An 8727-nucleotide genomic window follows, 5' to 3' on the forward strand; every position below is an offset into this window, starting at 1 on the left:
AAATGTGTGTGATGTCTGGCATCATTCTAAATGCTAGGGATGGTCACAACAGTTCACTCAGCTGCATGGGACACATAAAGTTCCTTCTTCATGGAGCTTTTCCTTCAAGTGAACAAGGTCAACAAGCTGCCTTTCATAGAGTTCATGATCTAGTAGGAATAAAAACATATGTGGGGGGCAGTGGGAGGGTGGAAAAGTGTGTTTGCCAACCAATGACTACTTATATAAAAAGAATAATAACAAAGCTGTGTAATGAAATAGAACATGAGGGGAAAGGGGCACTCCTTAACTCCTTGATTGGTCATAGAGGGCCTTTCCAGGAAGGTGATATTTCACCTGAATGAAGAGACCTGAATGAAGTAAGGAAAGACAAATAATAAATAACAAACAAATAAGTGTTGATATAAGTGCCACAATAAAATGCCAGGGAGATATCACATAGTAGCCATCAGTAAGGTGAAGTTACTTTAGATAGGGTAGTCAGGGAAGGCCTCCTGAGAAGTGAGCTAAGAATTAAGGATGCAAGAAGGACACAGCCATGAAAGCAGCCAAGGTATGGCTATTCCAGAAAGAGAGAGCATTGTCCAAAGAAGTGGGGAAGGAAGAGCCTGAGGTACTCCAGGATCAGAAAGGAAACTGACAAAGCAGGCCTACTAGCAGGAAGGCAGGTTGATATAAGGCAAGAGTGAACAGGTGGCCAGAAGCAGATCATAGGAGGCAATGTCAGAGAGCTGAGAGTATGCCAGTCTTTGCTTCCTTGCTGTCAATCTGTTTCTACCATTCAGCATTTCCCAGGCTCCCTTGACAATGGAAGACTAGAAGACAGAAAGAAGAGAGAGGCCAGAATATTGCTCCCTTCTTGGTTCTAGGTAGCACTTTATGACAATGGTAGCATCTCCTTTGTTCTTGTAGCTTCCCACCAGACAGTCCCTCCTCTCAGGTTGCAGCTCCCACCAGGCACAGCCCATCATGGCTTAGCAGCTTCTGACTTCTGGGGCTTGAGTCCCTCCAACCTTGAGGTGGAAGTAGTTTCCTGCTCTAGTTGCCTCCTATCCTCTATTTGTATCTATGCAACAAAATCTTGTATTAACATTCCTTGTTTGAAATACCTATAGTTGTTCCCCTTTCCCAAGGAACAGGTGGCAACAGCTTTTGCAGCCATGGCCAAGATTAAAGCTCAAGACCTTCACAGCAAGAAGGGGCAGGGGACGTGCTGAAACAGCTAGAAATCCTGAAGGTGGAGCTGTCCCAGCTGTGTGTCACCAAGTAACAGGGCAGGCAACTTGCCAAATCTCCAAGTTGTTTGCAAATTCATTGCCCATAATCTGTCATTAACCAGACTCAGAAAGGGAACCTCAGGAAATTATACAAGGGTAAGAAGTAATAAGTTCCTGGCTCTGCAGCCCAAGGAGACATGTGCCAGGTATTGCCAGCTGAACAAGTGCAAAGAGAACCTGAAGACCAAGCAGCAGCAGTAGGAGAGGCTGTCCCCACTGTGGGAGTATGCAGTAGAGGCCTAAGCATTGGTATCAATGAAATACAAACAAACTGGGGTGAAAAGTACCTAAAGTTGCTTTGCTAATACAATAAGCCACAAAGGTTTTTTGAGCAGAAGGGTGGCAGGATCTTGAATTACATTTTAGGGAGATTACTCCAGCTTCTGTAAAAATTGTTGATGAGATAAGATGATGAGTAGAATTTTTAAACCACCTAGAAAGTTCTTTTGACAAGTTCTCAGCAACATGTAGTTGTGTCCAGGGCTTCAACAGTGGCAGTAAGTAAAGAGTGAGATGGACAGAATCAAGCTCTATGCTGGAGACAGATGCTAAGGAAACTGGTAACTGATAGCATGTCAGGGATAGGAAAAAAGAGAAGTACCAGTAATGACTCCTCTAGATTTTTGGCTTGACCAACTGAGTGGCAAGTAGACAGATGGGAAGATAAAGGCAGGGGCAGTTTGGGGGTCAAGTAGCATATCAAATTGTCTCCTGCTTCATGGAGCCTCCTGCAACTCTTCCAGTAGGAAGCAATTTCTCCCTCCTCTATAATCACAGCATAGTGGAATAATATTATAATTACATAGCTACATGTCCATTTGACTTACTTACTTACTTACTTCCCCTGCTAAATGATAATTTCATGTGGCTTACCATTTCTTGTTCATCTTTGTGACCTCCACAGCACTTGGACCCCTATACGTGGAGCCTTAGGGCCAGCCCAGTACTAAGGTGGCAGCCTAACAGAATCACCTTTAGGTGATTGTCTGTCCACAGACACCAAGTTCTAGTCTCTAATTATACAAGAGGGCATGGTTTTCCACACCCACTTTGAGCCCTTACTAAGTCTCTGATGTACCTCGCCGCCTAATAAATGAAACCCACTCCCCTGTTGATGGGAAGCTGTCCCTGACCTACATGCCCATATGCCCATATTCCTTCTCTGCCTAGCCTGTGACTCTATTCTTTCCAGCGGGAAAGACACACAGAGAGTCAACAAATATCTACTGAATTGAATCAAAGTGGCATCAAACATCATGAACAGCATGTCTTCTTTTAAAAGCTCCCCCAACTTTCTCGTTTCCTAACCTCTCATTTCTGGCCATCACTGCATTCATTGCCACCACTCCCCATGAGGTCAGTGACAGTAGGTACCCTGGGTCCATCACAGATCCTGTTCCCTTGGGAAGGCGAGGCAAATCCCCTGGGTCCTTTGCTCATCTGAACAATGGACGTAACAGCCCTGCCCTGTCCCAGGGCACCATTGTGAGAAATGGCCATCACTCACACGGAAGGGAAGGCCACAGGAAGGAAAGTCTCCTAGGGAAATGGAAAAACAAGCCTTCTGCTTCTCACCATTCCCATCCCAACACAGAGTATACCTCTTCTAACATCAGCTTTCTTATGGCTGCAGCCACTTCAATCTCTTCCTTCAGCTCCTTCCACTGCCTCTTCATTTATTTTTTGAATTAATCCTGAGCTCTGTGTCCTCACTTGAAGTGCCTCTTAGATCCTACATGCGACCCGTTTCATTTTCCCCTCTCCCTGGGTACCCCCTGCTCAGAAGCAGCACTCATATCTCCCACGGCCCAACACAAATATTCACCAAGTGCTCACTCTGGATGAGACACTGTGCCAGACAGCATCAATGCAAGTGAGAGGCATGTCTTCTCATGGCTGAGTCTATCTGAGGACACAGGACAAAAAGTAAGACCTCCTCCCCTCACTGTAAAGGCACAACCACTACTTTGGACCTCCCTGTGATACACGCTTGCACAAGATTTCATGCCATCTCTGCCCAGGACACTTATTCTCCATAGATCTGCATAAAGTGGACCTTTTTTTCTGGGTGCTCCAGTCTGGGGAGAAACTAAAGACTGTCAGTCAAGATACCATGGGGCCTGGTACCTCATCCTCCAAGAAATCAATAAAGGAACTCTGAGTACCTACTGGACAAGGGGAGACTGGCTTATCAGCAAATACCCAGGGGTGTTCATGTGAAGGAAGGATGAAGAGACTGGGCCTATCGGGTCCCCTGGAAAAGGCTAGGATCCAGGAGTGAAAGTTACCATGGGCAGATTTTAGCTCAGCCCAGTGAAGTATGTTCCAGTAGTCAGAAGGGCCTGAGGACAGGAGGTAAGTAGTAATGTGGCCCCTCACGTGGTAATGAGGCCCCTGTCACTGCAGGTGACAACAAAGTGGTCTCTGTGAAAATATAAGCACTGCCTAAATGTTATTTGAGACAATCTGTTATTCCATGAAAATAAATTCCCCAAGTGAGAACTAAGACTCTGCCAGGGCAAAAATCCCCATTTCATCATTAAAATTACCATGTCTCTTGTCTTCTGTGTACTCTGAAAATGGGGCAATGCTATCAGTACTTCCAGAAAGAGGAGAATCCGCCTTGGGGTAGTCACGTGAGAGAACTCAGATGAGAGCTTCAACATCTTTGGCTCTGATGACTGAGGGAAGTGAGAAAACTGGTGGATTGTTGATTATCCCCAAATTGATTGAGAGCATAAGAATATTTCCTCTCATGCCTCAAGCTGAGCTGAAAACAGAAGCATAGAAATAAGATCCTTTTCCAATCAGTTTTCAACCGTAAATCTCAGCAAGAAAGCGACTTGACTGTCAAGAGAAAATATAGGAATGGAAAGAAAGCTCCCCATCACCATAAGACTTTCAGAAGAGCAACTCAACAGTTCTTCTAGGTGGCAACAAGGGGCCATGAGATGACATCTCACCTTTCTATGAAGAACCAAAGAATCCCTCTACCTCATTTCATTCACAGCACTAAAGGGCCCAAGGGGTGGACAGATGAGAGCAGGGCTCCCAGAGGCTATGCAGGTGGCTTCTCTGGCAAATGCCCCTGTGCTTCCGGAGGCTGGAACACACAGATCTACTGGGAGTGCACATAGGCCAAGCTGCTGTCTGCATCCTTGAGCTTTCTACCCATCATCAACCCAAAAGGAAAACAGAAGTCAATCCTGAAACAAAAATTACTCAAGGAACAGAGGTTGTATGGCCTGCCACAGGATGAAAACAAAACCTGAGAGGAGTCCTCACTCTGAGAGTGTGACGAGTCAATGAGGAGGAAGCGGGGACACAGATAAAAACTTGTAGAAAGTTGCTATCCAGTTAGCTGAGAGAGTCAGTTGGTACCACAGGCCTCAGTGGTTGGGAAAGGCTTCAAAGGAGCAGGAGCCCACATTGGGGTGCTGTGCAGAAAACATGTGATTGTAATTCTGGATATGATTTAAACAGATGATTCACATATGTACTGTCCAATGATTTGAACAGATGACTCAGATATGCACTGTCCAATCAGGTAGATTCCAGCCATATGTAGCCATTTAAACTTAAATAAAATAAAGTAATAAAATGAAATTTAAAACTCAGTTCCTTAGTCACAATAGTCCACATTTCAAGTGTGCAATAGTTACTGTGACTAGTTGCTACCATATTGGCCAGAGCAGAATTTCCACCATCACAGAAAGTTCTATTGGACAGTTCTGACCCAAAATGTCCTTACCCCCACCCCCTTCACTGGTCTTTAAACGCCCTGAATAAACTTGAAATCACTGCTGTGACTTAAATGTCCCTCATGGATAGGTCCCTGCCTGGCTCTCAGGCCTTATTTTTGCCTCTCTGGACCCACATACTATATGCACCACCTGTAGTGAGTAAACGTTCTTTCCTTCTCACAAGCTCTCCCTCTAGTGGCTAGCTGAACCACTTCCCTTTACCCTTTAGGCTGGCCTAATTGCTTCTCTTCTTGCTGGGCCAAAGCATCCCTTTTCTGGGGACCCTCTGGACCCTTTAGATAAGTCAAGGTCACCTGCTTTGCAATTTCAGAGAAGGCTGTGCTATGTTGTTCACTGATGTATCTGAAGTCTGTAGAACAGTGCCTGGCTCATAGTAGGCTCCTTTAATTATTTGTTGACTGGACAAATAACTCTTTGTCAGAATTCCTTGTATTATTGTCAATCATTAGTTTGCAATTACGCAAGGGCAGGGAACTCATTTCTCTCCAGTCTCTTTAATAGAAAAGATTATCAAAATTATTAGGGAATGATGGCAAAAGAAAGGCAGAAAAAAGGAAGGGGATATAAGAAAAGAGGGATAGAGAGAAGGAGAAAGGAAGGGAGGGAGATTGAGCTAAAAGGAAAATAAAAGGAAGAAGCAGGTGAGTAAATGATGAATGTGAAGCTTATGCCTAGGAGATGGGGAAAATGATGGTGTTATTGAGAAATAGAATAGCTGGGGAACTAATGGCACCAAGCAGTCAAGCTTTGTCTGTAACAATGCTGGAACAATCATTTCCCATCACCAACTCAAGGACAAGCTTATAAAGACTCTGTGAATAGCCCCAATCCTTGCCACCCCCTCTTCTCAACCCACTGGAATGAGAAATAGAAGTGCAAATTAAGCTTTTTATTACAATTAGCAGCCTAACGTCGGCATCACCTGTCTTACTGAAATGTGATATTTCATCTGAGACACTCATAATCATAGCCCAATGGGGGAGCCTGTAAATCAATTCACTACCTATTTTTCAACAGCTTTACATGAAATGATTTTAATTCTTTACACTTGCTAGTTATCCCCAAGGAATTCAAGGCAATTTATAAACTTTTAATTCTCCTGACATTCTGGGAGTAAAAAAGGTAAAAGTCTAGAATATACAAATGGAGAGAGAAAAGCCATCAGGATTAAGTACCCAGACAGGGAAGACTCACGTGTCCCCCGAGTCTACCATTTTGGAGTTGAACAGAAGGGCATTACAGTGGTATTCCTAAAAGGCATCTCAGCAGAGAGATTGGGGTGGAAATGAGCCTGGAGAGGCTGAAGGTGAGTGAGGTATGAAGGCAGTAGTATTACCAGGTGTGGGCATAATCAATGATAAAGAGAAAACACAGGAAGGCATGAAGTCAGAGGCACAGAATAAAACTTGGAAGGGCCTGGAGGGCTCCAGTCAGGAGCACTGGGAGTGACAGTCATCCCTTCAAAGAAGAAGAAACAGAGGATGCAGAAGAGAGCACATATTTGAAAGAAGCATTAAAAAAAAACCCAAATCTAGAAATTGCAATTTTATAGGTAATGAAGGCAACAAGAGAAAACAATGTGACTTGTGCAAGCCTACACAGTGAGCTAGATAGACAAGAAACCAAACCCCTGAGCAATTTCTTCTACTCCAGGTGGGAAAAGGAGGTAATACTTCCCTCATGGCCTGTTGTTCACCACCATCCTCCAGTAAAATAGAGTGGGAGCAGGGGGCAAAATTGGGAGCTTAGGAGAGGTAAAAGAAGATTAGATTATCTATCTAGGAATTACACTAGATAAACGGGTTTCATATTAGATAATTGGGTTTGTCCAGCCACATTTTTGTCCAACTGAAAATGTGAGCCATATGAATTTTTAGTGTAGGTGGATCATCAAGTGTCCCCTCATTTTATGGAACAGATATTACATCTCAGTGTCTTAACACAGTAAATATGTATTATCTCATGCATTTTACCATGCAGTGCAGATAGACCAAGAACTCTGCTCCATCCAGTCAAGGACCAGACTCCTTCTATAGAAAGCTGTGCTATCCAAGATGGTAGCTGCTAGCCATTTGTGGCAATTCAAAATTAAATGAAATTTAAAATTTAGTTCCCAAGTCCTGATAGCTACATTTCAATGTTCCATGAGTTCTATTGGATAGTGCTGCTCTAGACTGAATCTCAGGCATTCAGCAGCAGGCAAAGAGGAAAAACTTGAATGATGATATAGGAAGTTTAATGGGCCAGGCCTAGAGGTGCCAGACATCAATTTTGCCCATATTCCACTGGCCAGGGCTCCATGTTACAGCCACATCTAACTGCAAAGGAGAAGGGAGAACAAGAAATGTAGTCAAGCTATATGCCCAGAAAGAAAAGGAAATAAGACTAGTGAGTATTTACCAGTTTCTGCCATGGATATATTCTGGTAAGTTCCTAAAATGAAAAATTAATTTCCCAACTGAGCCCTGTAATAAAATAGGAATGATGATCCTAAAAAGAGAATATTTCCCCATAGATTGTTTTAAATTTTAAACAAGGAAGAGTTAAAATGGTGGTTAGGCTCATACTCAGAGTTGTAGTTCTCTAAGGGCATTTTGCCACAGACATACTTTCCTAATTCTAAGCACTCCCAGGTGCTCCATTTATTCCCTTTATTTCCTTTCTGTCCCCACCTCCAGCCCTACTCCATCATTTATACCTAGGTAGAGATACTATAATCAACATTCACAGGGGAGGCAACAAAACAAAAATAAACAAGTGGGACTATATCACAATAAAATGCTTCTGCACGGCAAAGAATACCACCAACAAAATGAAAAGGCAGCCTACTAAACAGGAGAAAATATTCGTAAATCACATATCTGATGAGGGGTTAGTATCAAAAATATACAAAAAACTCATACAACTCAAAAGGGAAAAAAACTAACCAAAAAATGAGCAGGGATCTAAATAAGAATTTTTCCAAAGGAGATATACAAAATGGCCAACAAGTACATGAGGAGGTGCTCAACCTCACTAATCATTAGGGAAATATAAATCAAAATCACAATGTTATCACTTCATAGCTGTTAAAATGGTTATCCTAGAATTATGACAAAAAATAACAAGTGTTAGTAAGCTTGTGGAGAAAAGGGAATCCTTGTACAATGTTGGTGGGAATATAAATTGGTGCAACCACCATGGAAAACAGTATGGCGGTTCTTCAAAATATTAAAAATAGAATTACCATATGATCTAGTAATTCCATTACTAGGTATTTATCCCAAAGAAATGAAATCACTATATTAAAAAAATATCTACACCTCCATGTTCACTGCAGCATTGTATACAATAGCCAAGATACGGAAATAACCTAAGTGTCCATCAACAGATGAATGAATAAAGAAAATATTGATAAACCCTGAACTCACCTTCTCCATAGACACACCAAATCTACATCTATTTATAGAACAGGTTCTCTTAAAGAGAACAAAGGACTGACTGAATGGCTTCTGCACAACAAAAGATAGAGAGACTACAGAGAGAATAGCAGAAGAGACAAGAGACACAGTTAACAGAGGAAACCTTCATCCCTGACACTGCAAAATGTAGTGGAGAGGGGTGGAGAGGGATAATACTAAGAGAATAAGACCATAAACAGATTCACTCGCCCCAGGGCTCAGAAAAAAAAATGCTGTGATTTGAAT

General features: G+C 42.7%; 1 pseudogene; it reads left to right on the top strand.

The window, feature by feature from the left end:
- The first annotated feature begins 1160 nt into the window (after positions 1–1160).
- Positions 1161–1520, top strand: LOC144315240 (large ribosomal subunit protein uL29 pseudogene; annotated as a pseudogene).
- Positions 1521–8727: the final 7207 nt, after the last annotated feature.

Source organism: Canis aureus, chromosome 6 (assembly GCF_053574225.1).
Source record: "Canis aureus isolate CA01 chromosome 6, VMU_Caureus_v.1.0, whole genome shotgun sequence".
Lineage (NCBI taxonomy): Eukaryota > Metazoa > Chordata > Mammalia > Carnivora > Canidae > Canis > Canis aureus.